We start from the raw sequence: 13,610 nt of genomic DNA on the forward strand, positions 1-13,610 counted from the left end.
ACCTATATTAAAACAGACCTCAACCTCATAGAAGATTTGTGGAGGGAGTTGAACGTCCGTGTTGCCCAGTGGCAGCCCCAAAATATCACTGCTCTAGAGGAGATCTGCATGGAGGAATGGGCCAAAATACCAGCTACAGTGTGTGCAAACCTGGTGAAGACTTACAGGAAATGTTTGACCTCTGTCATTGCCAACAAAGGTTATGTTACAAAGTATTGAGTTGAACTTTTGTTATTGACCAAATACTTATTTTCCACCATAATTTACAAATAAATTCTTTAAAAATCCTACAATGTGACTTCCTGGATTTTTTTTCCCATTTTGTCTCTCATAGTTGAAGTTTACCTATGATGAAAATTACAGTCCTCTCTCATCTTTCTAAGTAGGAGAACATGCACAATCAGTGGCTGACTAAATACTTTTTTGCCCCACTGTAGTTGCATTACTGTCAGTCTGAAGCTTTCTCAGTGACATCAGCTTCAATTACAAGCAGGGCCATAACTTGGACCAAAATTTCAATGAGGTCCATTGAAAGTGACCATCACATACTAAATAAACTAACAAATATGCATGTTACACTAACTGCAAATGTCTCGTTTTTTGCTCCTTTTATACTCTTCTGTCATTATGTACCCTTTCCATTGCTCCCTTTGCTGTTCTGTTCTTCCACAAACTGCTATTACTGTTTCATTAACTGAACTGACTCTCAGACTGTTTTTCCTGTTTAATTTTAATTGATCATTAATTTTTTTATATCATTTTTTTCAGCTGAAAATACATGATAAAACCTTGCTTGTTTCACTCTCCTGCATGTCTGTCCTACATACATTAAACGTGCGTTATAAAAGGCTGTTTCTTCCAAACCCAGCTTACAGGACAGTAGTTTATATTGTGCTGTATTTTGTGTCAGTTAATGACACAGAACCAGCACATAATAAGTGTTTTTTTCTTAACCCCTTAAAATATCAGGTTTATTCAATACTAAGGCTTATTATTCAGTAACTTCTGGGACTTCAGTGCAAACTGGCTGAACTATTCTTAGGAGAGTGTGATAAAACTTTGGTCCTGCTGGTGGGCCCTTGCCATTTGCCATTGCCATAGTCAGGGGTTAACTATGAAATGACATATCACATCATTATGATACTTTGCCATCAGTATGCTAGTTAACATTGAACCTTCTCATGCTTGTTGTAGCATGAGTTTGTAAGACAACACAATTTAATTTCTTTTCTTATCACTAATATAGCCAACTGTCTAATTTGTAGCCTAAACTGAGCAGCTACTGGGACTACACTAAAGAATGCTGACTTAGCTAGCAACGTTATGAGCAGTGAAGAAATATGAGGTTTGTGTTTCTCAGGTATGATCTCTTAATAACACTCAGATTTTATCATAGCCATTTTGTATGTTAGAATATAATGTATGTATTCCCTGCCTATCTCAAGAAGTCTGGGTAGTGTCTTGTACTGAGAGAAGCGGAGTGGGTGGTTAAGTCTATGTCCAAGTCACAGCTGTTCTGAAGTCAGTTAAGAACCAGTTAATGCTGATTTTGTAATCTCATAACTGTGTTCACACTAAAGTTCATAAAAATAATTCATGCAATCCTTGTGCTAGTTATGGACATGATGTGCTGATAATAAATCGAAGGCTCGAGGCAATGATGCATAGCAGTGAATGCTAAGCAGTGACTGGAGGGCTGAGGGGGAAAAGGCTTGGCCGATTTTCATTTTGTTCAGCCGTAATACAGTGAGTGCTCACACAAAGCAAATCAATCCTCATTAACTTAAAAAATGCCGGTTTAATAAAATTTTCCATTCCCATTGATTGGGTAGGCCAGTTGATGCCTGTCATCAGGCCCTTGAGTAGGCTATCATATCATCTGATGATGCTTTTTCCACCTAAAATGTCAGGAATGAAAATACATGTAAAAAACTTGCTGAAACCACCACCGTGTGTGTGTGTGTGTGTGTGTGTGTGTGTGTGTGTGTGTGCAGCAGGGGAAAGTCTCAGAAAAATATTACCCCCTAATGCTTGAATACCTAGTAATATATTACAGCCTAGAGACCTGTACGTCTCTGGATATATGACCCATTTAAACTAGTCTACTGAGTCAACGCTTATCCTTACAGTCTGCAGGACCAGACAGTGAAGTGAGCTAGAAGCAAGTATGTGTGTCTGTAATAATGAAATATCAACCTATAGCAGAGAGACAGTAAGCATGTGGATGTGATATTTCCATTTTACATGGGAAAAGTTAAGCATTGTTCCCACATTGTGACAACTTTTTTGTATTTCTCATACAGATGAGAGTTACATGCTCTTAAAATCTGTTTTCTCCAGCAAAAAGCTTTAGGAACATATGTCACAGTGAAAAACATCAGGACCTATCAGGAGGTGCTGGAACTGAAGGCCTGGATTGGGGCCCTCATCACTGAGTGACTGCTTCTCGGCATCTGCCCTGACGGAGAGAGAACGAGAAGTACCAGAGAGAAGCCCATGGGATTACATTAATCTCATGGTTGCACTTATGCAGTGGACATGTGGGCTGGTTCTTTCCAGTGCAGTCAAACGGGAGAGATCATTCAGAGAGAATTATGCACCATGGAAATCTCTGAAATAGCCGAACTCTCAGCTTTATAAATCAGCTTTCAGCGGATTGTGCATTCTGTTGTTTTAGTGTTGTATAGAATAAGTGATGGATGCAGTAGGCAATCAGGCCATTATCCTGTGTGTTTGGTTGACTGACCTATTAACAAGGCCTGTAATGAAATCATAAGCTTCATCCATACGCTGAAATAGGAAATTAATTCTGCAGAGAACAGTGGGTTCATGGGTTCAGTTTGTTTCAGCTAAGATGTCCTGCAAGTATCCTTTTACCATTTCAACCAGAATTAATTAGCAAGGAATACGAATGAGTACAAATTGTTTCCAGTTGTTTACATACCCAGTCATTGCAAAAGAAATGAGGATAAGCCCAATGGAATGTTTGTCCTAAATAATTACTAATGAGGCATGGATGTTTAAAATTGTGTAATTTTAGGGGGATTGGTTCAGCGCTATGCTCCAGCAAATGTTGTTAATGCATTAAAACAGGTTAAGCCTTAGCGTGTTTGTAGCCAGTGCCATGTATATAAAACAGACCTAATGCTACAACTTGCTTCTTGGCATTAGAATGAGCTTTGACCTAACATTGTTTTGAAATCCTTTGTAATGAAGCGTGTCCAATTGTTGCGCAGGTGGTGTCTCACTCTTTTTATAGCGTTTTAGCTGGTCTGAAGAAAAGGAATCAGGGCCCTCAGTAGGGTAAGTGGGGGGCTGTCTTTTGCCCCCATGTTTAGTCCACCCTTTTAGTGAGTAATGCAGCCCAGCTGTGTGTGTCATTCCCGTTTCGCTTTAAAGACCCAAAACAGAACCAAAGGCCTTTGTAACAAAAGGCTCATTCCCAAGAGGGGGTAGTGACTGCTTTTGCTTTATGTCCTTTCTTCCCAGAAGAGATCTGATCCAGAGAATAACTTCAGTAGAGACGCTCATCGCTGTTTCATCAGGCTTCAGTTGCCCTCCGTCCATGGCCAGCCAATGGGAGGCCTCAGAGTAGTCTCGCCCATTCGCCTCTATTCTGCGCATTTGCACTGCTCACAGAGCCTTGCGAAATGCCATTGGCTGTCCTCCCTACATTGATCCAAGGCAGAACTGGAGAAAGTTAAACCCGTGGCAGAATGGCCTGCTAATTGCAACATGTTGCCCCAAGCAGTGAGGATGAAAACCCACCGGAAGTCTTGACACAGGCCAGCCCTGCTTTAACAGCCTGGCTTTGCTGCAGCGTGGAGACCTTTAGAGGATGTAATAGCTTACCACCACTGTGGTTGTCAAATGCTTCCATGGTGAATTGTTTTGTTTGGTCTTTTCTTCTGGGGTTATGAGGTAACATGCTTTTCCTACCCTGAAACATAAAAATGGAAAAGTATGGTAAATGCTTTTTCTTAACGGTCAAGCTTTTCTGTGTGCAGCAGTGTTTTAAATATATATAGTGCAAGTGGATGCATAATCTGATTTCTTCACCTTGCTCTTTGGTTCAGTTGATCCAGGTTAATCAATGATATCAGCTTTGAAGTCTCTCCCTAACATCATTATATGGACTGCACTGAGGAAAAAAAACACAATTTCAATTATGATTTATATACTATCCACCCATTGAATATGGAATGTCGGGTAGTAGCAGTTATGCTCATACATTTTTATCAGATTGTGGTAATATATATTAACCTCTTAAATGGTCAGGGCTCACTGGCAGGCCCAAAGTTTTGTTGTACACTTCTGTAACCTAAGAATAGCCCAGCCAGTTTGCATTGAAGTCCGTGAATAACAAGCCTTAGTATGTAATAAGCTAATATGGACTTCTGTGCAGCATAAATGCTGTATTTGTAGTCTGAAATTGTCCTGATTTGGAGAGTCTTTTCATTGTCTTGTTTTTCATTTTCAAAGATTCAGCTTAAAGAAAAATGCTGATTCCTTCAACTAATGTTGTCTTTTACTGTACTTCATATGAAATATTGATTTTAATCATGCAGTGACTAGCTTACATTATCCTATATGGCTTAGCTTGCTAAATAACATAAGATGCAGATTGCTAAATAGCATAGTGAACTAGTTACTATCTAGTTAGATTCTCTCAATAGTTAACTTGGTTATCTAAAGTTATTTTACATTGTTAATGCTATTTAACATGATTCTATGTGTAAATAGAGTGTAAAGTTATTAAAATGTATAATTTAGCTAGGTAGCATATTTATGCCTATGTGATCCCAGAGACTTTATCCTGAGATAGGAGGATCATATTATGCACATATGGACTGAATTCTTAATGTGTTGGACGACATGAAAAAACATCATATCGCTGTTGTCAGAAGAAAACTTTATGTCTCCAGAATGGTAACTTTACAGGAAAAGGAAAAAACATTCTTTGCTTTTAATGTAAGTCAATGGAACCAGATTTTTCTCCAAGTCATTTTGGGCTGTTTCTTTTGGCCTACTCTTTAGGAAATATACACACAATGTGAAGGACAACAGGTGTTCTCAAATTATGTCAGAAACTGAATAAATTGTAATTGTGATATTCCTTGTTAAATATCGCATCGGTAAACCATTGATGTAATGGGGTCAAAGAATGGCCTATATTAGTTTGACTGTTGACATTTTTGGAACACATAACTTCCGCGATTCATGAAGACATGCACAGTGTACTCATCTCAAACTTGTAAGCCTGATCTAGATGCTCACAAAAACATACTGTCATCTGTGATATCAGTATTGCGAGACCAGTATTTTGTCAGTGATTAATACAAATCCATTGTGCAGTCCTAATGTGTGTGCATGTGTGAAGCTATATGCATATATGTGTGTCTCTTGTGAATGGCTATCCACAGCTGAGCTCACACGGATTATGGTGGCTGTGAACTCTGCTATGGCAGGAAGTTCCCACTGCTCTGGCTATCTGAGCGGAAAATGCATGTTTGTCAGAAGTCCCAGACCTGGTCTTGATTTCCAAGCGGTATCCTCTCACAATGGGAATACACTGCCCTGGCTCCAAAAGAGTGATTTTAGTCACTTCCCCTGCCTGGCATCCATAATCAGGGAGCCTAAGAGTCAAGGACATATCAAAGAGTTTGGATTTGTCTTGTGCGAACCTGTTTTTGTAGCATATCCTATATCTAATGTGGTGGAAGTAGCTCATAGCTGTCTTATTGTTAGTGGTATTAGGTGCTGTTTCACTGTTTTAAAATCCAGTTCGTTGCTTTACACTGTGTATCCATGGCAGTCCCTCAAAATGGGGTGTGCCCAATTGTGCTCTCTTGGACTCCCGGCCATGTCAATGTTTAGATGGTTGTGGCACTTGGGAGCCTTCACTGTGGCAATTTTTAACAATTGTATTGGCTGTCATAATAACTGAATGCATAATATCAAGTGATTAACGGTGTAACTATATGGCAGTTTACTGTAGATTAGTCTTAAGCCTGCTTTTTAATCAAAGTATGAAGGGGGGTTGGGGGGTGCTGGAGCCTATCCCAGCAGTCATCAGGCGGAAGGCAGGATACACCCTGGACAGGTTGCCAGTCCATTGCAGGGCAGAATATCTAATATCTAATATTTTGAAACATGTAGACTCAAGAGCTACTTAAGGCAAATCATTTGTATTCAAGCAATTCAGCTGACACAAAAGGTTGACAATCCCTGCTAAGATAATAACACAGAGGTATTATTCATGCATGAACACTGTGATTACTGTTAGTTATGATGCTAATCTTGTCAATACACCAGAACCTCTTATTCCCCCATTCCCCTTTCCATGCATTCAGATTTTCTGTACTCTTCCCTAAATCATGATGTACCCCCCACCAGTCTAAGTGCAGAGAACTTTATTGGCCAATGCAACATCTCTCTCTCTCTCTCTCTCTCTCTCTCTCTCTGTCTCTCTCTCTCTCTCTCTCTCTCTCTCTCTCTCTCTCTAGTAGACCCCTTGCTCTGTTTTTCATTCCACAGTTACGACTCCTCTGTGCCGCGGACCTTTCTGCTGAACCCAACCGTCCTCTAGCTGATCCTTGTCGGAGTTTGGGCCCGAGGCTTTATGCGTCTGTACTAACGTTCACATGGCTAGCTGTGTTTGTGGAGAGAACTCTTTTCTGCCCACCCTGTGAAAGCTCTGTATGCTCCTTCCTCCCACATCTCCCCTCCTCCTCCACATATGCCCATGCTAATGGCTGTAGCAGAGGAGCTTTTGAACTCAAAGCTCTATGGATGATCCTGTCAGTACCTACGGCTCAGAGATCCCTCCCAGTGGCAGCCCCTGTGTTGTTTTGCTAGGTTAAAGGGTCTTAGGTGTTCCAGCTGGAGGTTAAACCGCAACCAGAGTGTCCCTGGGATCCTGTTGACTGAGGCCGTCTTTGGGCTGCAGCTGTACGTCCAGCAGTCTGTTTGAGAGCTGAAGCGCTGAATAAGGTTTCACGCTCAACAAGCCTGGGGTTCAGCACCATGTCTCTGGAGCCCAAGAGACAGCAGGAGGGTTCAGGCTGTCGGGGAAAGAGAAGATGATGATGGCTTCTTTTGGCAAAGAAGACAGCAGAAAACATGATTCAGTATTACTGTAAATGAATCTTTATCTTTTTACCCTTAGAGATTTATTGTTAGTCTGAAAAATATCAAGGTTTTATTTTTTGTTTTTTTCACCATTAACGTTGGACATCTGGTAGGTGGAAAGCATTTGGGACATTCCATCTGGTGCTCAGGGGAAATTTTCTCTAATCCACAGCAAATACTTTGAATAGCTTATAATATAAAGGTTAAATTGTCACATTCTTTCTTCGATCAAATTGATAGTTAATAACTCTCAAATCATCAGAAGGTTACAGTTCTGTGTTATGGGAGTCATCTTTATTCCCTCCTGGTCTCTACGCTCAGATGATGGACAGTTCTGGCTGTGACCACACAACAGAATTCATAATTTGCCTCCCTAAAACGGAATCTTCACTTCTTTATCATCGGGGAGAAATAGTTTCTGTGTTGAGCTTTCAGCTGCACTTCTCTGTTCTGAGAGCATCTGTATTTGGTCAACATTTGATCATACCAACAGACTCCAGGGGACTATTTTTCACTCTGTGACAACAAATGACAAATAGTTAATCAACCCACGGCCGAAGGGACTTAAATCTCTCATTTTTTACTACCTGAATAAATACTGCCTGACATGGTAGATAGCCACTACAGTAGGTCACGCAAAAAACACAAATACTTGGGTTGTTGCGCCACATTTTGGAGGAGATTTGCCTGCACCTGTCCTCTCAAAGTCCATATTGGAAGCTTCTGGACAGCCTCCTCTTGAACCCTCCAGGCTTTCTGTGCTGAGTGCAAGTGATGAGTCTGCTTGGAAATCTACTGTCCATTAAGTAGACATTAGGTATGGCGGCATGGGACGTTCTGTCCTGGGAAATCAGCTGTTTTGGTTCTTTTTATTGAAAAAATCCTTTTCCAACCATCTAGTCTCTCTCTCTACCTTTTAGAATTAAACAGACTGATATAAGTAAATGACATCTGATAACTGTGAGTTCTGATTGGCCATCCAGTACTGTGCCTCATTAAAAAAATCAGCGCAGGCTGAAACGCTACTCATAGCTTCAGTGTGACTGGATGTGGCTGAACTGCTGTTGGCTGAACAGTGTATATACAATCATGTGTAGGCTAATTATATGAAGAGAAGTTAGCATATCCTTTACAGGGAACAAAATTGAATATGGCATTTTTTTCAAAACATATCAATGTCCTGGTTCTTGTGATGTCACAAAAAGAGTTTTTGAGTTTTACATACCAACACCTCAAATGGTCAGGGCCCACCGGCAGGCCCAACGTTTTATTGCACACTTCAGTATCGTAAGAATAGCTTAACTAGTTTGCATGGAAGTCTCTATAGTTACTAAATAATAAGCGTTAGTATGTAATTAGTCTGAAATTTTAATAACAACAAGCAAGCTAGAGTTTTATCTTCACAGATGAAGTATTGGTCATTCATCATACAATTTTCACAAGCTTACGGACTACTGTTGCACATCTAAAAAACTGCTAATAGGAGCTAGCAACATAGGCTAATGCACAACTACAAGTAGTTGCACTGTTGGTTGACCCATGCAGAATATTGTATTTTTCTTGTATCACAAGCAAGTCATCAGAGGCTTTTTGCATGTGATCATAGATTTGAACTTAATTTCATACAAGATGTCATACTAAACTTACAAAATCATTCTTGCTGCTCAGTTTGCAGTAAGCTTTAGCACTCGAAATGCAGTTATTTTGAGCACATGTTGTAAAAGTAGGCTACTTGCAATCAAACCAAGAATTAAAGACCCAGTAGAGCCAAATAAAATGTACATTCATCTTGCGTGCTGTCAGTAAATTCTTCCTGGCACAGCCATGATGCTGCTCTGGCAGTTCTTCATTGGACTCAAACTGAGTCAGTTGTTTAAACATAAACTACCAGATTTGCTGTGTTGTTCAGGCCACTTGGGCTTTACTCAGTATGGAAAAAGCAAGCAAAGTTCATTGGTGTCTAATGCATTTCGAATGCTTTCCGAGACATGACAGTTTAGCTCAGTTAGCACCACATGCTGTGGAAATGAGGCACTAATGCAGACAGCACCGCAGACAGAGGGAAAACCATTTAACAGCAAAGAATGTAATACGTCCCTCCGTGTGGAGTATTTAACATTAGTAGTAAACCTATGCTGTAAATGATAGAGGGGGCTGAGAGGGGGTTTATGTTAAAAAAAATCAATTAAAACGTAAACCAAAATCCAGTGAAATTACAGTAAATAACGTTTCTCTAGTACAGGGTGCTTCGTGTGTGAGCCACATTTGTGAACAAACCATATAGATTTTATTAGCGAGTGGCTAAGTGGTTTAATTCAACACTTGTGCTGGAGTCCACTTAAAATTTGGCGGCTTCGTGAACCAAACCCCACAAGATTCCATGCAATCAAATCAGGGCGTTTTTTTAAAATTGGGTTTGGCGGTGGTTCACTGAAAGGATTGGGGCAGGCTGAACCACCCTGTTTGGTTTGGATGTGCTTTAGAGTAGAAGGTGCAACAGTGTTGCGCTGCCAGGAGAGCAGGGAATGAAGTGACTAACCCTGTTTACATTGTAACATTCAGTATGCTGACCTTCCAGCAGTCAGTGCTTGGATTTTTCATCTTGTTCGTCAGCACGATCAAAGTGGCCAAATGGAAAACACTGTGTAGAAATATTTGTTGTTGCAATCAGATCCACATGTGTTCTGGAAGCAGTGAAGTGGAAAGATTCAAATCAAGTCAAACGTATTTATGATGACACAGGTTCATTTTGTTAAAGCTACAGCATGTTTTTACAGTGGTGAGGCACAGTTTGGTAAACTCTTGAGACATTCAGCCAAATTGTCCTTCACATTTCCCAGGACCTCAAGATGGTTTTATCGTGTTGTACAGTGCCCTCCACAAGTGTTGTCACCCTGTATAAACATGAGAAAAACATTTTTTATTGCATATCCTTTTGATCTTTTAATTAAAATGTTAACAAAAATCTAACCTTTATTTGAAGTACAATAATCAAAAGATAGAACCTAAATCTTATCAAGAAATAAACATTTTCATCAGTTTCCTATGTGTGCCACAATTGTTGAAACCCCTGCATTTAATACTTTATACAGCCTCTTTTGGCAAAGATAACAGTCCTGAGTCTTCTCCTATGATGCTTAATGAGACTGGAGAACATATGGAAATGGACCTGGGGCCATGTGTGTCACCTCATATTTATACCCTAGTGAAACAGAAGGTCACAGCTGGACATTTAAGTGGTCCTTATCGCTCATGTGAGCTTCAAAACAAAAAATATGAATGAAAAAATTTCAAGAATTTCTAGGGATGCTACCAATTATGGTACACATAGATGTGAGAAAATATTTTTCATAATAAGACTTTTCTTTCAATCAATCTGATTAAAATTAAGAAAGATTTTGTTCATTTTTAAAATACAAGATCAAAAAGATAAGCAACAAAGAATTTTTTTTTGTTTTGTAGCTTGTTTATGTTGATAAGTTTTCCCCAAATTTTTGGAGGGAATAGCATGATCCCCTCTTTCTACGTTAGACAGACCCTTACAGTACAGATTATCTCATATTTAACTGCCCAGATGCTATAAGCTAACAGGTTAAGGAACACGGAATAATCACAGTTCAGCAGTTTGCAGAAACAGTTCAGCATGATGATGATGCTCTTTACATGTTGTCATTAGTCAATTAGTGTCATTCTGATCCGTATCGCAGAACTAGTATAAAACAGTGAAGGTACATGATAGCAGCATGCAGCTTTGTCAATGCCGCCACTGCAAATAGCTGATGTCCTAAGCAGAGCTTGGTCAGTTTCTTTCATTTGGTTAAGGTGAATAAAGGCTTGAGGATGCAGGAACTTTGCACATTTGTGTTCATCTTGTGTAATAAGAGCAAAAAAAAAAAAATCAATAGTAATGTTTTCATTGGCATCATAGAAATTTCTGAACTCTCAGAAGGCCTGGAGGGACCTAGACATCCTCATTTGGAAACCAGGCCCCCCAGAGTCCCTCTCTACTGATGCCTCTTTTATCTAACCAGCAAATGTCCTGCAGTCTTAAAACATAAGAGATCTTGAATTATGCTTGGCTTAGATGTATGGTTCTGGGAAAACAATTAGTAAAGATCCTTTACATTATTTACTTGAAACCGTTCTTTGCTCTCACACATCTTATTTGCAAAAATGGGTTCTTAAAGAATCATCCACTGAAAGGTTTTTTTGGGGAATCACAAATGGATCTTCTATGGCATTATTCTTAAAATTAGACTACAATTAGATAATTACATTACACACACGCTTTCTAAACTGCTTATCCTTCTGGGTCTGGGGTGGGGGTGGGGGAGGGGTGCTTGCTGGAGCGGTCATTGGACGGAAGGCAGGACACACCCTGGACAGTTTACACACTGGCATATACATTCACACCTAGGAGCAATTCAGCATGTCCAATAGGCCTGACTGCCTGCCTCTGGACTGTAGGAGGAAACCCATGCAGTTATGGGGAGACCATCCAAACTCCACACATAAAGGATGACCCTGATCACCCAGGTGGAGAATCTAACCCAGGCCCTTTTTGCTTTTTATGCAAGCGCTACCCACTTGTTATGCTGTGCTGAAGTTTCTAGGTTAGTCCAAAGAAAAGTTCATTGCCTCATAGAGAGTTTAGTCCAGGAAGGGAGGTTTTTCATCTTCTTGTGGTTTGGATGCTCAGTCTCCTCATTTGACTGACTACTTTCATAATCAGCTTAGTTAGCATTCGTCTTTAATGGTCATTGGTAGTGTAAATGTTTAATCTGTGTTAAAGCTACCTGTTCTTGCATTCTGTCAGATTCAGTCACATGAATGACTCTTTTATAAAAAGCACATTCTGCTTGCCCATGAACTATGGAAAGAGCTAGAAAAGCTTGTGCCAAGAATGAACACATTTTTCAGCTTGAATCTCTCTACTAAGTTCCATGGATCTCTCTGTCAGGCTCATTCCAAGTGCTCTCATCTCCAGAGCAAGTAAGCTGATACAAATTGGCTTCCAAAACCAGCTGTAAATTTGCTGTACTGGCAAGAACAGCAATTACACGCCTTGATCTAGAAGGAGATATTAGACAGAGGGCCATTAATTAGATGTTAATCAGTGTAATATATTTCCCCAGTACTTTCCACACACTTCCTTCATCATAAAACACAGAACAAATTGCTGTGGCTCTAATATCATAATTTGATCACCTTTGCTAGCTGTTATTCATGGTTTGTCCATTAGTACCTCAATTTATACAACGTAAAATCCCACTGCGTTCATTGCGGCATCTAATATTATGAGTGTTTATCTTCTAAACTGAGTTTCTGAGTTTCCAGTTCCCTTGGTTCAAAGTGGCACCTTTAGACTGGATTAACCCTTGTCCTCTTAAGCAAGCCCAATCAGTCTGTTGTTATAAAAGCAGAAAGTCAGATCTGGTTTCACTCACCGTAATGTTTCATCTCATGTTACTGCTGCTGCTGTCTTCTCTTTTTGTTCTGTAGAATTGAACTATGTCTGTGTATTGTAAGTAGCTGATGCATGATTGAGCTGGCTTTACCTTGGTAAACATGCATCAAGCCCAGACTACTCTTTTGATGAAAACACTGCTCACTCATGCCCAGTAAGGCAGACCAGATACCACAGCCATGGTCAATATGCAAGAACCAACCAAGCCACTCTGGGCCCACCTTCAGAAACTGGGTCTTCTAGCTAGGTCTCATTTCAGCAGGGCATTATTTAGTTAGTCAGAGGGACAAAGAGCATTGAGTAGTGAAGTCAGGCGAACTCACGCAAACAGAATCATAGATGCAGAAGCAGAGTATGACTGCACCATTCATCTGGCAAGCACATGGCAAGAGGGATAGAGGAAGAATTAAACCACTGACACACACACACACATACATCCTGGCACAGGCATGCATATTCCCCAAGGTTTATATCTCTGAATTCACAACGATTGAGTTCAGTTACAGTTTTCTGCTAAATAATTCAGAGGATAATGAAATGGCAGTTCTGTTGGTCTGAATGTTTTTGTTTGTTTATTTTAACTTATTTATTTATTTGTTTATTTGCCAGAAAAGAAAAGGAAGCAATTGCTGGATTTTTAAAAAGTATCAACATAATCATCTCTGGTCTGTTGATTTCAAATTAAATCTGCCCTGGATCACAGTCTTCAAGGATTTATATCCCAAGTTTACCCAAATGAACAGCTGGCAAGCTCACAAAGAAGCTTCATAATGTTACCTAAATGTGAGAAATAAATAATTTCTCATCATTTGGTTATTATTATTTTTTTACTCCCCAATTTAATCAAGTTCAATTCCCACACACTCAGAAATAAAGGTTCTGAACTGTCACTGCAGCAGCGCCTCTCTTGTCACTGGGGTGGTACCCTCAAGGGTACATCTCAGGACCTTTAGTCAGGGAACATGGTAGTACCATAATCTTCTGAAACAATATTTTCTAAGTTGTACTGACT

The sequence above is a fragment of the Pygocentrus nattereri genome, chromosome 4 (genome assembly GCF_015220715.1).
Source record: "Pygocentrus nattereri isolate fPygNat1 chromosome 4, fPygNat1.pri, whole genome shotgun sequence".
Taxonomy (NCBI): domain Eukaryota; kingdom Metazoa; phylum Chordata; class Actinopteri; order Characiformes; family Serrasalmidae; genus Pygocentrus; species Pygocentrus nattereri.